Here is a 17,272-nt window from a genome sequence, read left to right on the forward strand (position 1 = left end):
CTGATGCACAGCACTCGTCTTGTGATGAGACCTGAGTCTCATTTGTCTGGGCAAGAAACAGGGACCACCAGTACTGTGCTGATAAATCAGCTCTCTCTCTCAAAAAAAAGCTCCTGGTTTGTAGTGTTGGCCATGTAAATGCGCCATGGACATGTCAGCAACAGGGTGTTGACCGGCTCTCAGAATTCCTGAAAATTCCCCCAGTCAGCTCTGGTGAGCTGGGACAGGCCAGCTCCAGCCAGCGCACCGCTCATTCTACCTGTTGTGACTTGGCGCCAAAACATGAAGATGGAACTTTCTGGAGGCCAGAAGCTGGAGGCCAGGAGCAGACTGAGATTGGCTGGCCCCAGGTCAAAGGTGAGAAGCGAGAGAACCCTGGTGAAAAGGTTCTTATCAAAGGAGGGTGGCTACGGCAAAGTGAGGCCAGATACCCCTCAAAGATCTCGAAGCCGGCAGCGTCTAGTGCCCCAGTGCAGAACTCCCTCTGCATCTTGGCATCCAAGGTCTTGTTGATCCTGACCACCAGCCACTTGAACATCTTGTCGTACACGGTCTTGCCCAGGGCCCCGATGGGGTTCTGGCCCTGCTCCATGTTCTGGCCCTCCTGCACAAACTTGTTGCTTACTTTGACCTGCGGCCTGGTGATGCCCTTCTGGAGCTCCCTGAAGTTGAGACCCATGAGGTGGGCAACTTTGTCAGCCACTGAGCAGGGAAAGAAAAAGCAGGGGAGTGAAAGATGGTGCCCTGCCCTGGAGAACCATAGCCCCTGTCTATTGTGTTTAGAGAAGGGGTTATGGGGAGAGAGGGGGAGACCGCCCATGTTGCCATTGAGAAAACTGGGGTCTGAAGCTGTCTGTGCCAGAGATATACAACGGAATGGTATGCAGCCATGAAAAAGAACGAAAATTCACCATCTGCAGCAGTTTGGCAGGACTGGAAGGTCATTATGGTCAGTGCAATAAGTCAGACAGCTAAAGACCACTTGTATGTGAAATCTAATATAACAAACTAGTGAGTATAACCTAAAAGAAGCAGACTCGCAGATGCAGAGAACGAACTAGTGGCTACCAGTGTGGAGAGGGAATGGGTAGGGGCAAGATGGAGTAGCGGAGTAAGAGGAACAAGCTATTAGGTATACAATAAGCTACAAGGATCTATTGTACAGCACAGAAAAAATATAGCCAATATTTTATAATAACTATAAATGGAGTATAATGTGTAAAAATTGTGAATCACTATAGTGTACACTTGTAACATATAATATTGTACATCACCTATATTTTGATTTAAAAAATTTAGGAATATTGGGGAAAGAAAGAAAACAGAAGTCTGATAACAGTTTCCACACTCGCTCGCTCAAGGTCACGTGGCAGGGTGATATAGAAACCAAAATTATGTCTCTGACTGTCACGCCTTTTGCGACTCTTGATGTCTGGTATTAAAGGAGCATCCTTAGTTTACCGAGGGTCTCTGACATGTGCAGGAAGCCTGGAGAGTCCTGAGCCTCCCCTGCCCCCACTGCTGGCCACCCCCTCCCCGCACAGCCCCCGCCCTGCGCCTATCCTCTCTGGTGCCCACCTCGGCCTGCTCTCTCTGGCCTTCTGCCTGAACTTCACGTTGCCGAAGTGCATGATGCCCCCCATTCAGCTTATACACGCCGATCTTCTTGGCACTGAAACCCAGCACATCAAAGGCTTTCTGCAAGGCTCCCAGGGGAGGAACACCAAGGAGCTCCTGGCTTCCTGTTCCTCAGAGTGGAGGCCACCATTTGGTGCCAGAGGTGGCACCAATGGGCCAGACAGACCCTGACCAGGGTGAGTCTTTCCTCCAAGGAGCCCAGGCCAGATGCTCTGCAAGGCACTCCTTGTATTCATTTAACCTTCTGGCCTCAGTGAAGTCATCTGCAAAATGGGGCCTGTAGGTGGTCATAACGGAGAAGGCAATGGCACCCCACTCCCGTACTCTTGCCTGGAAAATCCCATGGATGGAGGAGCCTGGAAGGCTGCAGCCCATGGGGTGGCTAAGGGTCGGACATGACTGAGTGACTTCACTTTCATTTTTCACTTTCATGCATTGGAGAAGGAAATGGCAACCCACTCCAGTATTCTTGCCTGGAGAATCCCAGGGACAGGGCATCCTGGTGGGCTGCCGTCTATGGGGTAGCACAGAATCGGACACGACTGAAGCAATTTAACAGCAGCAGAAGAAGCAGCAGGTGGTCACAAAGATAAACCACAGTGACAGGAACAAATGGGAAATAGTGTTATAATCCCCACCATTATTACTGTACAGGCTCCTTGCTAGGTCCTTAGAGAAAGGGAAGGCAAAAATGCATCAGGATTTGATTCTTTTGTCAAAAAAGAGAGAGTTACACAGTATTCTAATGGAAGCCCCAGGTGCTCAGCGTCACAGAGGAGGAGAGAGAGGTGCTGTGGGAACTGGTGGGACTAGAAGGTGACATCTCGCTGGGCTGGGGAGGAGGAGGAATGTGGAGTAGACCGCCCTGCAAGTCCCTGTCGAGTAACAGTTCAACTCTGCAGAGAAGCACTGCTCTCTACGACAGGCTTGGGGAAAACACCGGCTGCAACCCCAGCAATCTCCACGGGAGAACCCAGGCTGCTGCCTGGCAACTCTTCGTGTCCCCTCTGACCCTGCCCCACCCAGTTCAGATGGCAGTGCCTGCAGGGCCCCAGAGTTCCCCCGTCTTTCGCTGGCTATGCCCACCCACTCACATCTGCAGTTCCTCCCCATCGTCCATGTTACCACCACAGTGATGCCCCGGCTCACCCAGTGGTACTCCTTCAGGTTGGGGACCAGCAGCAGGCTTTCTGCAAGAAAGCAGGTTAGCGGGCTGGTGACGCGTGGTTTCCTTCTTTTTAGTTTTAATTTTTTTGATGTGGACCAGTTTTCAGTCCTTTGAATTTGTCATGATATTGCTTCTGTTTTATGTTTTGGCTTTTTGGCCCTGAGGCATACAGGATCTTAGCTCCCTGACCAGGGATCAAACTCACACCCCCTGCGTTGGGAGGCGAAGTCGTAACCACTGGAATGCCAGAGAAGTCCATTCTTTTTCATTTTTAACCTGTATCTCTAAATGCCTCCCCTGTGCCAGGTATGATGGTGTCATTGTGGCGGTTACAGAACTGAATACAACGTGCTCCGTGCCCCTTGAGGTCACCTGGACTCATCGAGGGACTTGAATGAGGCACGTGAGGAACTTTGGAGAGACAGGAGGGTCTCAGGAATGTGGCTGTGCCCTTTGTCACTTGGCCCAGGACCTGGCACCTGGTAGATAACTAGTAGGTGTTTCTGGGATAAATGAATGCACCTCTTTCTCCATTCTCTCTCCTGCAAAGAGCAGGTCATGCTCAAAGGCAGAAGGTAACCCAAAGACTGCAGCAGGCAGTAGGAGTCACTTGCATATAGTATGCCTGGGATGCTGTCACTTTTACAAAGAAATACACTCGCTTCTATTTTTCTTCAAATATGTGCCCCTCTTGTTCTGTCTTTTTTGCTTTTGGAAGAGACATGGGTGCGAGACATATTGTCCTTTCCTTTTCTCTCTACTGTTAAGAAAAACTACAGCCCAAGAAGGAAGATGAATGGTGCCTGCCACTCTGCTCCAGGGTCAGGCAGGCAGTAGGGCTTGGTGGGGAGTGTGGTAAACAGGAGAGCTTGAGCTCCATCCGAAGGGCCCACTACCACTCAACTTCCCTGACTCATGCCACATGCCAGGGCAGGCCATGCCTACCAGATGTCCTGCTATTCCAGAGAAACCAGAAGTTTGGTTTTTATGTGACACCTTCCAATTTCAAAATGGCATATATTAATTAAAAAGTACACCATTTCCAACACAAATAAAACCCATGTGTGTGGGTAGGGGGTGGTATTCAATGCCCTTGTCTCTGGCTGGGAAAAGAGGTGTGTATGTGGAAGACCGAGTCTTCATCTCTCTCTGGACCTTAGATTCTGAGCAGGTCTGCCATGGACAGTTGAGTAGATTGTTGCCTGCACAAGGGCATCCCACTGAGGGCATGAATGCAGTCTGCTTGCTGAACTGCTCACAGGACTATGTCCACGTGCAGTGGTCCTGGGCTGACCTCTCTGCTGCTGTCTGACCAAGATATGGAAGGCATGCACGCATGCTCAGTTGCTCAATCGTGTTTGACTCTTTGCAACCCCATGGACTGTAGCCTGTCAGGCTCCTCTGTCCATAGGATTTTCCAGGCAAAAATACTGGAGTGGGCTGGCCATTTGCTTTTCCAGGGGATCTTCCCAACCCAGGGATTGAACCTGCGTTTTCTGTGTCTCCTGAATTGGCAGGCAGATTCTTTACCACTGAGTCACTTGGGAAACCCAGACAAGGAGTCAGGGGAGAAGGCAAGTGGATCTAAAACCTTATACCCTAGGTCTGTATCTCAACCATAGCATCTCAAAGCCCCATCTGTGAAATGGGCCAGCAATGCTGTGAAGCCTCATAGGCTATTGTGAAGGTGGGTGTGAGTAGAACTTTGAGAAACTTTCCTGTAACCTCTTCACATAATTCTCAACTAAACAGATTTGTGTAGAACCACAGAACCCCTCCACACACAGGAGATTCTTTCATTATTGGAAATAGCGGAAAAGCAGTTAAGAGACAATGAGAGAGACGTGAAGATCTTTACTGACAAGCTCAGGCTTCCTGTTAGAATGTGGTAGAAAATGTAGTAGCTCCTCTCATCTGCTTGCTGTGAGATGACACGAGATTTCACCAAGAGATCTGGAAAAGAAGAAGCCAATGTGCCCATGAGTTCAGCCCATTCTCCCTGGAGTGCAGGGCTCCCCTCCCCATAAAGCCCAGTGCCATGTCCAGGCATGAGTCCTCTTCCCTCTCCCCCAGACCCATGGCCAGGGCAGGGGGCTGGCTCCTGAGGGAGGGGGGCCTGGGAGTAGGGCTGACCTCCCGCGTGTGATCCAGGCTGTGCTCAGCAAGGCCCCACGCTTGAGTCCCTCTGCTGCTATTTGGAAATTCTCAGTACTTTTGGAACAAGGAGCCCGTGCTTTCACTGTGCGCTGCACCCCATGACGGTAGCTGGTCCTGCCCCCAAGAACTCTCTGAAAAAAGCCTGACTCACAGCTCTCGACGTCAGCTCCTGCCAGCTTGCCTGGAGTTCCGAAGTGGATCGGATGAACTTGCCCTGGGCGGGGAGGGTCATGAAGGAGCACGTGTGGCACTCCAGACCAAGCTTGTCACCCCGTCACTCACTGGCTTCGGTCACTCATTGACCCTCCCTCCACCCGCTCCCCCCCACCCCCCGAATTCTAAGGGCACTGCAGAAAGGTGACTGGGCCAGAGGTGGCTGTACATGGAGTTGTGGATTTCCCACTTGGACAGGCAGAGAAGGAAGTGGACAGGTCTTGGAGCTAAACCTAGGGTCTGGGGGTAGCCTGCAGTTTTGGAGCATCTAATGGAGCAGAGGGGTGCCCTGCAGGAGAGGCTAGAACCCTCTGGAATTCCGCCTTAGGCAGGCGTGGTGGGAGTTGTTAGTCCTGAATATTCATTGGAAGGACTGATGCTGAAGCTGAAACTCCAATACTTTGGCCACCTGATGCGAAGAACTGACTCATTAGAAAAGACTTTGATGCTGGGAAAGATTGAAGGCAGAAGGAGAAAGGGGACAACAGAGGATGAGATGGTTGGTTGGCATCACCGACTCAATGGGCACGAGTTTGAGTAAGCTCCGGGGGTTGGCAATGGACAGCGAGGCCTGGCGTGCTGCAGTCCATGGGGTCACAGAGTCAGACACGACTGAGCAACTGAAGTGACACATAGAGGGCGCTGTACCGTGCCTCCTATGGAGAGACGCCGGATCAGTCAAGGACAAACTCTCCTGGAACAGGAGTCTCGGTGTCTCCATCACCTGTCCTCACCTCCTCCCCGCCCAGCTCTCTTCCCCAGGCAGTGAGAGGCCCCAGCAGGACATACGGGGTCAGCAGGGAAAGGCGCAGCAGATCTACTGAGCTCCATCCACGACCCAGCTCCCACCAGACAGGCTTCAGGGCCACCAGGGCCCTGGGGACAGCGCCTCTCCCGCATCCTGCCAGCCCCGGGGCCCCTCAGTGGGGCGGGGGGGCGTTCAGCCTCCAGCCGCTGTGATCTCCGGGTTCCTGTTTTGACTTCTTAGTCCTTCCATCACCGTGTGCCCACTTCTCTGCACTCAAGCCCCTGGATTTAAATACTGAATTGGACTCTTTTTGTTTGTTTTTTAAAGCATTATTTATTATGAACCATTTTATTTATTAATATTTTTGGGCCGTGCCACACGACTCGTGGGTGGTCTTAGCTCCCTGACCAGGGATTGATCCTATGTCCCCTGCATTGGCAGTGTGGAGTCTTAACCGCTGGACTGCCGGGGAAGCTCCTGACTGATACCAGTCTCTGGGAAGGAGATGCTGGGACTTGGGTCATCCCATTGGTGAGTGTCAGTCAGCCCTGGTTTCCTCCCTGGGGCGGGGTGGTAAAGCCTGTCCCGCCACCCTGGGGCCACCCTGCCGCCGTCACACTGACGAAGCAGGAGGAGCTGTTGTTTCTGGAGCCTCCAGCTCAGGGTTGCCTGATGATTTGATCCTCCGGGGACCCCTGACCCAGAGAGAAACACTAGGTGGGGTGGCCTGTCGGCTGCTGCCTGGGAAGCCAGGGCTTTCAAATGACAGTGGTGTATGTGCCAGGAACCCAGGAGGGGCACGGCCTTGGGGAGGCGGGCAGAGCGGGACTGGAGGGGACCTGGGAGGAGGGCCACCGCCTGAGGACTGTGCCCCTGCAGTCCCTGTCAGAGCACCCCTGCCAGATGACAGGCCTTGATTCTTAGCTGCTGTTTCTTTCCTTTGCTCTTGGTGGAGAGACTCCTATGTGAACCTTGAAACCCTTCCCTGGGCACCCCTGGTGCTCCTGCAAAGTCTTCCTTTCCTCTCTGTTGGCTTTTTACAGTTGCCACTGGCCCAGCTAGTGCTCCCTGAGCCCTGGGGTTGCCAGGGCCTGCAGAAGCAGCGTAACCAGGAGCTGGCGGTTCCCTCTTTCCCCTGCCAAGCACAAGGGGCTCTGGCACAGCACTTCTAGGGGCAGACGTGGCCTGGAGCATCAGAGTCCATCCAGTGGGTCAGATCCGGGTCTGCAGCCACCTTCTCTCTATGGGACTCTGCCCAAGTCGCTTATCTCTGAGCTACCATCTCCTCATCTATAAAGTGGCCCTAACCCAGAGAGCAGCTGTGAGGGTCACAGGGCTCTGCTGTGTGGACCCTAGGCCCCAAGTGTCCCCAGACGGCCCTACCTTCCTATCCGAGGACTGTTTGCCAGTTCCTCCAATGTCGCCAAAGTACTGGATGACTTTCTTCATGTTCTCGGTCTTGCCGGCACCAGATTCTCCACTGCGGGTGGAGAGCGGGAGCAGACAAGTGACGGGCAGAGAGGGGAGTGGCTGCAGAGAGGCAAAGTGATGAAAGGTCCCAGCCATCAGGGCCGGCAGGGTGGGGCAGGAGGGGACTTGGGCCCCGAAACCCCTCACCCCGACTCAGTTTAGCAGATGCAGCCTTACCCTTGGAGAAGGCAATGGCACCCCACTCCAGTACTCTTGCCTGGAGAATCTCATGGGTGGAGGAGCCTGGTGGGCTGCAGTCCACGGGGTCGCTAAGAGTCAGGCACAACTGAGCGACTTCACTTTCACTTTTCACTTGCACGCATTGGAGAAGGAAATGGCAACCCACTCCAGTGTTCTTGCCTGGAGAATCCCAGGGATGGGGGAGCCTGGTGGGCTGCCGTCTACGGGATCGCACAGAGTCAGACACAACTGAAGCGACTTAGCAGCAACAGCAGCAGCCTTACCCTGCTAAGCCCACTCGTTCGCAGACTGCAGATTTCCATACAAAGTCCCCCCAATTAATTCTAAGAAGGCTTAATTACATGTGTAAGACACAGACCTAATTACATGTCTATAGACTGAGAGGCAGGAGGGACACTTATGTGATTAGCATAGACTGATTTTCACGCTCTGTAGGGAGGGACCTGTCAACAGGAAGATGTAATTAGAAAACACTTAGAAACTCAACATTTGGCAACACCCTAGCCGTGACACCTGCATCTCCCTGCATCCTGCCCGGCTTGCAGCACGGCTGCAGTGGCCGGCAGACGAAGAAGAGCTAGGATCCCGTCAGGTCCGAGGCTACACACCTGCCGCTGAAGCCCACATCCTTGCCAAAGGGCCCAAGAATTTACCAGCCCCATCTCAGGAAACTGCCTAGTCGTAAGCAACATAAATAGTAACATTAATAAAAATCACTTTGTACTGTATGGTGAAGATGGCATAGGGAATGGTTAAGGGTTGACTTGAGTTCTGGACATTATTTAGCTTGTTTCCCATGTTTTTGTAATGCTTAAATGAGACGGGATGTGAGGTAGGGTTGGTACTTAGCAAGCGCACTCACTGAGCAATATTAAAAAAAATCTTCAGTGGGTGATGAGGGATCAAGGTTGGGACTGGGTAGCATGGGGGTCTTATGCATTTGGAGCTCCAGCGGCAAAGGGATTTTTCTAGCCCTGCCATGACTGCCCCAGCGGCCCCGTACTATCCCCACCCCCACACGCACCCATGAGCCTGTCGTGGTGGGTGCTATCCGAGATGGAGAAGAGGTGGGGTGACATCTCCGTGCACGCTTCTTGCCTTCGTACATGTTGGCCACGTGGGCCCCGTGGATGGGCAGCCACCGGTAGGGGCTGAGTGTCATGCAGAACAAGTCCGAGTAGGTCTGGTGAGAGGAAAAGAAGAGGATTATCTGGCCCTTCTCCCGACACCCCCTTCCCTCTGGACCCCGGCCCATCGGAGAGCATCCTGGCTGGAGCATCCTGCCGTCCTGGAAAGATTCCGTGATGCTCTCTCTGAGGGCAGAATCTATGTTTGAGTCTTTACCCAGTAGGCAAAACCAGGCTTCTCTTTAATATGTATCTGTTTCATTTTCTTTTGGTTTAATTATTGGGTTGGCCAAAATTTCATTAGGGTTTTTTTTGGTAACATCTTACGGAAAAACCAGAACGATCTTTTTGGCCAACCCCAGGATCTGACTTGATAACATAATCATTTCTATGGACAAATACGCAACAAAAAGTCCCCCAGCTGCTCAGCGCCTGCCCCCTCCTCCCAGAAGGAAGCACCATGTTGGTTTCTAATATCCCTTCCTCATAGTATACAAACAAACCCAGAGATACGTTCTTGTCCCCTCACCTTGTTCTTAAAGCAAACAATTGTTTTCTATGATACAGATTATTTTTTATTTTTTTAACGGAAAAGTTTTTTTGAAGTATGGTTGATTTAAAACATTCTGTTCATTTCTTTGTACGGCACTTTGTATGGCACTTTGTACGGCAAAGTGATTCAGTTATACGTATATATTCTTTTCCATCATCTTTTCCATTATGGGTATCACAGAATATTGAATATAGTTATCTATACTGTCCGGTAGGAACGTGTTGTTTACCCGTCCTATGGATAAGAGCTTGCATGTGCTAATCCCCAAGTCCTGCTCCTTCCCTGTCCCGCCCCACACCCATCCCCTTTGGCAACTACAAGTCTGTTCTCTACGTCTGAGTCGGCTTCTGTTTTGTAGACATGTTCATTTCTGTCGTATTTTAGATTTCACATAGAAATGATACATGATACTCTTTTATATCTTGATTTTTGGATTTTCTTCATGGGAGAGGTTTTCCATGACAGTTCATGGAGTTCTTTATGGACACGATCTGCCAACTGGTGGGCAACAGGGATTGGTCTACTCTTAAGAAGATACTCTTTTACCCTATGGCAATTTTTTTCAGGAAATCATTCCATTTTTTTTTTTTTAATCAGAAAAACCAGTGAAGTAGTGAAAGAAATTATTTGAGGGCAGAATAGGTGAGGGCAGAAAATGGCCAAATTCATGGGTCCCAAGCTTCTCCTGGCAGACATTCACACTGACCTCTTGTGTCTCCACTCTCTGCCTCTTTTCATGTCAACTCGAAAAGTTTCCATTTTGTATTCCAAGTGGGGATACACACCCTCAGCTTTTCCTTAGCAGAGCTGCATTATATTGCATTTTAAAAAGGAACCTTATTAAATAGAAAGCGACCCAAAGAAAGAGGAGCAAAGAGAAGAGGCAGAGAACCCACGCAAAGACGTAAGAGGATGACGCACTGTGTCTCATCCGGGATCCAGCCACGGAGTCGCTCTTACCCTCCAGCCCTGTCCTGGGGGTTGGGGTGGGGCAGAGAGAGCAGAACAGAAGCGAGTTCTGTCCCTTTTTGGGCCAGAATGAAGAGGAGAGGCCCCTACCACCCTCGCAGGAGGGACACGAGAGGGCGGCTGCCCTGCCTACCCCAGGTTTTCAGTCAGTGGTTCAACTGAGGTGTTGGATTTAAGAGGAGACTCCTGCCCTGGTACCTCAGGCCACTGTCCACAGAGCCTGCAGTCCCTTAGCCCAGAGTCATGGTGTGGCCACCCTTGGGAGCGAGGGCTCAGCTGCAGAGGGGCTCTGAGCAAGCCCAGGCCCTGAGCTTGGCCTTGAGCCCACACGGACATTCTCTGCCCAAGCTCAAGGCGCAGCCAGGCTGCGGATGTGGCTTTTCCCAGAGTGAAATCCAGTGATGCCTCACCAGCCTGTGGCCCTAGCAGATGACCCCAAGAGCTTTCCAGAGATCCTCCAGCACCGCCTGTAGCTCTGGTGCTGCCGAAGGTCTGAATCTGGAACTGAAGCAGTATTGAAGTAGGGCAAGGGGAAGAAGTAAGCGGCAGCTCTCTTGACTGTCACCAAAACCCAGGGAAGGGAAGTCCCCTGACCTTGAAGTGGGGCCCCAGCTCACCCAGTCCTACCAGATTGCCTCTTTCTTTTCTAGTAAAGACATCTAGAGAGGCAGACACGTGGGTTGTTGGGGAGGAGAGAGGCCGAAGAACCGCAGCCACCCCCTCCTCTCCCTCCAGCCCTGACACTTACACAGATCCTCGTGTTGACGTAGCATTGACGCAGATTGTCCAGGATGCTGGCCTCATTCAGGAAGGTCATGTCCGCCAGGTTGCTGGTTTGGTAGAATTTGGGAGGGTTCATCTGCTGGATGTCATCTTCCTTCACGATGAGCGTCTGAGGGTCAAAACACAGCACGCGCATCAGGACATAGAACTGTCTCAACACCATGGCAGCATCGGGCAGAGTACCACCCGCTCTCTGGCTTCAAGAAAAAAACTGGATCAGTGGGTCCAACTCCCGGTGCAGCCATGTCCCGTCGACGTGGGACGGGGAGGAACATCCACGGCCCTCTGAGCTCTAGGTGCCTCCCCTCTGAAGTAGGGACGGCAATGGCTTCCTTGGCTGGTTGCTGGGAGGATTATATGGGCTGAAGCGGCATCAAGTAAAAAGACCTTGATGTTCCCTCCCTATATTCAGACCATCTCTGACCAGTGCTTCTCTTTCAGCCAAGTCCATTCTGGTAGCTGAACTTGCTCATTGATCCCAGGGACCCTGTGCAGAGATGTGACCCTTGCCCTCTGCCTTGAGAATTAGTGGTGGTTTCTAAATAGCAATGAACGTTTCCATTAAAAAAAGACATTCCCCTGCTCCCAGTAAACCACCTTGAAGGATAAAATTGAAAGCAAGCTAGCAAACAAGACCAAAAACAAAACAAAAACAAAAACAAAACAACCCAACAACGATAAGCCATATATATTTTAGGGTAAAAATAACACAACAAATTCCCATCCCCACTCTGCACCCCAGCTTTTCCCCTATAAATGTGAACTAGCGCCAGCTCTTGTGTGGCAGCGACTGGGGCCAAAGCTTGAGACATGTGATCGGGAAAACAAATATCTTTCCACTGCCTGAAGCCTGAGATGTGAGGCTCAAACACCAACTGGGATTTCTGGGACTTTTAATAATTTATGAGTTCAACAGGCAGATAATTTGAAATCTTGACGGTTCTGGAAAATACACCCAGTAATGGTCACCACGCCCACAGTAAATCCAGCTAGATTTCTTTCAGGGTCCATTTCTGGTAGTTTCCTGATCTCTGGGCCTCGCCCACAGGCAAACACTTGTCTTTCAGCCCCAGCAGAGAAATGGAGTTCTGTGGCTTTATCATTAAGAGCCAGATGAGTCGATCTTTTCTGTCCCAAACCCTGCTGTATGCCTGTCTACCACAGATGCTCCCAGAAGTTGTGTTGTCCTTAAACTGTACCCAAACTGGGGCCTCTGGCGCTTCGCTCTCATCATCCATCATTCCTGGCAGCACTGCAGTGTCCTGCCCTTCTGAGAAGGATGCTTCTCCTGCACGTTAATCTTGACTTTCGTATTCAAACCCACTGGACCCTAGCTGTAGCCTCGTTTTCCTATGGCCACTCCTATCAAAGAGGGGCGAGGCACAGAATAAAGCTTAGATATCGCAAGTTCTGATCATGGAAGGTCTCTGTCCCCTTATCCCTGAAATTAACCAAGCACTGATCCCATACACCCCCCACCCCCCACAGTCCACGTGGAAAATGAGGTGATGCTGTAGAAGGGGCATGGACGTTGGAGCCAGATACAGTAAGCTCTGGGGTATTTTTTTCCCCTAGATTTATCAGTTTTATTTTTTTTTAACTTTTAATTTTATATTGGAGTATAGCCAATTAACAATACTGTGATAGTTTCAAGGGACAGCAAAAGGACTCAGCCACACATATACATGTATCCATTCTTCCCTAAACTCCACTCCCATCCAGGCTGCCACGTAACATTGAGCAGAGTTCCCTGTGCTGTATAGGAGGACCTACCTTTTTGTCATCTGTTTTAAACACAGCAGAGTGGACATGTCGATCCCAAACTCCCTGTCTCTTCCCCCGACTCCTGTACCTGGCAACCCTAAGTTTGTTCTCTGTGAGTCCAGATGCAGCAAGCTTTGAATCTGAATTCATCATTCACTGTCTTTGTAGCTGTAGGCAAGTAACCTAAAATCTCTTTAATCTTCTGCAAAACAGGGTTCATACATCCTACTACCATAAGGTTATTAAAAGCATTAAGCAAAATATCCAGTGCCTCCCCCAGGAGTTTGCTCCAGGTGAGGGGTCTCCTAAACCAGATTTTCTAGCCACTCTCTGAAGTCAATCCTTGTAGCTGGACAGAGTGTGGACCAACACAGAGAGCTGTGGTAGTAAACCAGCTATACGGGGGGGAAAATCCATGATTTGCACCCTTTGTCATTTCCACCGTGGCTGACACCAGGATGCCAAAGGTTTAACGACCACCTGCAAAGCCCCTGAATGTTTAGAGTTGGATCCTTACAAGCCAGGACAAGGCAGCCCCAGCTCAGCACCACCACGCAGCAATGGGCTCAGTGCCACCATCTGTAGCTCATGACACTGGAGAGCTCACCTGGGTTGCCCAGGGTATTCCAGGTCCTGTCTCACAGCCCTCACACCATCATGGGCACATAGCACAATTTCCTGATGGATGTGATGCTCCTTCTCACTCTTGATGGGATGCTCCTCCTCACTCTTAGAAAATTGATTCCACGTGAGAGCTGTCTGGGGCTTTAAAGATAAGTAACTCTCATGATGGGCTTCCCAGGTGGCTTAAGTGGTAAAAAGTCTGCCTGCAAATGCAGGAGCTGTAGGAGATGCAAGTTTGATCTCTGGGCCAGGAAGATCCCCTGGAGGAAGACATGGCAACCCACTCAGTATTCTTGCTTGGAGAATCCCATGGGCAGAGGAGCCTGGTGGGCTACAGTCCATGGGGTCACAAAGAGTCAGTTGGACACGACTGAAACCACTGAGCGCACGCACACACACACACAACTCTCGTCACGATCTCTTGCACACATTCACTGTTTTACAGAGCATACAAAATACTCTCATGTCATATCACATTGGAATCTCTACTGTGAGAAAACCAAAGGTCAGAGAGGGAAAGCGTTTTGCTTAGGGCCCCACAGGTTGAGTGTCATTGAGTCTGCACTTGAACCCAGCACAGGGGACTCAGAGGCATCAGCTTTTCTGGCCACGGTGCCTCTTGAGTCCTGGGGGTCCAGGACTCAAGCTCAGTTTCATCCTGAGGATCATTTCCCACCCAGCTTGTTGGTGATCGTCTTCATGGTGACTTGGTCACCATGTTCAGACTGGTTCTCCCCAGAGATGAAGCCCTCCTTCTCATCCTTGACCCAGCAGGACCTCTTGATGTCATAGGGCTTGTTCATGCCTTCGATCCTCCCCTTATCGGGAGGTGCCAGGAAGGGCATCTGGTCCACATTAGCCCCACATTCACCTTTGTGTGCACCGGGCATCGTGGCTAAGCTGAGGGAGGAGCAGGAAGGAGCCACTGGTGGGAGCCAGGGCTTCCCTGGGTGCCGGAGCAAAAACAGGATGGTTTGCCAAGACTGTAGTACAGGCTGGGGCTGCTTCTCTCATGCCACTTTCATTGTCTTGGTGCTATTAGGTCTTAATAACTAAGAATAATGGCTTCCAAGGTGGTGCTAGTGGTAAAGAATCCACCTGCCAATGCAGGAGATGCAAGAGGCGAGGGTCAGGAAGAACCCCTGGAGTAGGAAGTGGCCACCCACTCCAGTATTCTTGCTGGGAAAACCCCATGAACAGAGGACCTGGTGGGCTACAGTCCACTGGGTTGCAAAGAGTCCAGCACGATTGAGTGACTAAGCACACACATACCACTGAGAATAACAAATAAACTGATAGCTCCTCAGAGTTGTGTACCCCCAGCCACCACACAATGCTTCTGCGTCTGTGGTTCCATATGCCCCCACACTAAGGCTGTGAGGTAGGGTTCAGGGATTTGATGTTATGGAGGAGAAGATAAAGACCAAGAGAGGTTAAAGCATGGACTTTTAACCATGAAATGGGACGAGAAAACAATTACCATTTGGTTTTCATTTTCCCGTAAGGTCTGAGCAGAGGCCACAAGCCACCACAGTCCTGCTCTACTGTGGCCTGTCCCCAACAGAAATCCCACTATTCTCCTTTCACGGTAGCATGGCTGCAGGCATCTCTAAATACGACTTACACTCATCTCAGCTTCAAAATGATGGTCTCATGAGACCCTCACTTAGAAGTTATTATTTAAATCTACTAACAGTAAAGTCTACTTTGAAATGCTATATCAAAAACTGATTTTTGAAAATATTTTGATAACTGAATTTTAATACCCCTGGTTTCCTTTGTGACCCTGCATAGTTTATTTTGTGCATTTAAAAACACTAACCTGAGCAGAGGGCCACAGGCTTTGTCAGATGCTAAGTGAGTCCCTGGTGCTGAATAATCACCCCGGCTCAGTGATTCTCTCTCTTAAGATGAGGCCAAAAAAAAAAAAAAAAGATGAGGCCAGCCGGGAGTCAAGGCTGGGCCTCTTGGTTTCCAAATGCAGACAGTCTCTCAGGAAGGCAGAGGACCGGGGACTTTTAGTAGCAGAGAGAAGTCAGGGGCATCCCAGTCTGTCTTGAGGGTGAAGGACCTACTGGAAGGTTGGGGGAGCAGGTGGTTCTGAGCCCCTTTGCCAGAAGTGCTGTTCTCAAGCCAAGGGGACAGCCGTCACCTTTAAGCTGGAGACGGAGGCTCTCACAGTGGTGCTCCTGGGCCTCCTACTGCACTGAAGTATCCTTGGGGGAGCTCCAGCATTCCCTGCCAGTTTTCCAAAAGAGGCCGAGTCGGAATAGGAAAGTGATGGAGGCAAAGCCAGACGCGTTCTCCTCTTCTCACCTCAGTGTGGTGTCCAGGTTAGAGAGTTCTGACCGAAGCCTGGGTTCTCCAACCCTTAAGCTGGTCCATTTCACAGAAAATGAGAATGAGAGAAGGGGTATCAGGGGTCCTGTGCCTTTGTGGACCACTGACTTCTTTGTCCATCTGGCGATGTCTGTGCTCTCATTGGACAAAACTTTAAATTCAGGTAATAAAATGAATAAGATCACCAAGGAAACAAATGACATCGACATGTAATGAACACAGTATTAAACATGCATGATACGGCAATACACGCACTTCTTTATGAAGGTATCTGGTAACACGATCTAACGGTGAAGGAGGAAACAGAACAGGCTCCATCTCGAAAGCAGGACTCTATCTTGGACCGGCCTGTGGGCTTTGAGCTATATGCCCAATATCTATGGAAAGGACATACCAACTGGAACATCTGGCCCCCAGAAGGAAGAGCCCCGGGGATCTCCGTTGCCTAAAGAATACCCTAATTATCTGTGTAACCGAATAGAATCATACATTGTATTATGCTTATTGGGGTATGACCACAGGCCTATTGATAATTACTCCTCCACTGTTAACTACCTAGGCTTAAGGCATATGATCATGGGTTAACTTTGATTGTATCTTTCTTTTTCCTTTGTTCAGACTAGTTTCAGGGAACCTTATACACTTAGGGTATATAAGACTTTCACAAAAACTGGTTGGGGTCCTTGGCTAAGAGGAGACTCTGCCTTGGGCCCGCCGGTGTAATAAACTGCACTCCACTATCTGCATTGTCCGTCTGAGTGAGTTTGTTTCCCGGAATGTGTGGCTACAACAGCAGCAGGTCTAGTAACTTTCATTTTAAAGCAGCCGTGAGAATTAATCTTTTGAGCTCTCTGCAATAACTGTGATATATGAAAATACTGGTGATTTCCTTTGCGGACAAAGTCACAGGTACTGCTAATACGACTGTGATTTGTCACCTGTGTTAAAAAGCGGGGGGAGATGCTACATTTCGGGTAAAGGTGGTGAACATCATGATGCAATTGTTCTCCTGCTGAAGACCCCCAAGCCCAGGGTATGAACCCTACCCGATCCCCCCGGAGTCCCATCTCTGGTGGAGAGCATGGGGCTGGGAGGTCCCTGGTAGCTTTGGACTGTCTTCCTCCAGCATCTAGGAGACCAGGCTCTCAGCTCTGCCACAGTCACCCTGGGCAGCTCAGTGGCCTCGCTGGGCGTCCCCCACCCCGTTTCTGGAAGAGACGCTGTCTCTTCATAAACTTTCTCTTGCCATTTGCTGTCCCTGGCGGGATGATCGCACTGCCTTTCTGAGGTCTCATTTTAGTGGTTCTGATTGACATAGATGGAAGTCACCAGGGAGATGAGACCAAAATCCACATGAAAAGAAAATGTGAGTATCCACAAGGTCAGATTTTTAAAATGCATTAGATTTGTCTTGAAAACAGAACAACTTCTCCTGTCTCTGTGCTGGGTTCCTTTTCAATCGTCCTAATTGGGGAGGAGGGGCCAGAAATTCTCCTTTGTTTATTCCAATTAAGTTG

At 50.4% G+C, this 17,272-nt stretch overlaps 1 pseudogene; it reads right to left on the reverse strand.

Annotated features, from left to right (window-relative positions):
* Positions 1-14,305, reverse strand: part of LOC104992785 — a 45,384-nt pseudogene extending 31,079 nt beyond the window's left edge.
* Positions 14,306-17,272: the final 2,967 nt, after the last annotated feature.

Source organism: Bison bison, unplaced genomic scaffold (genome assembly GCF_000754665.1).
Source record: "Bison bison bison isolate TAMUID 2011002044 unplaced genomic scaffold, Bison_UMD1.0 scf7180017864223, whole genome shotgun sequence".
Taxonomy (NCBI): domain Eukaryota; kingdom Metazoa; phylum Chordata; class Mammalia; order Artiodactyla; family Bovidae; genus Bison; species Bison bison.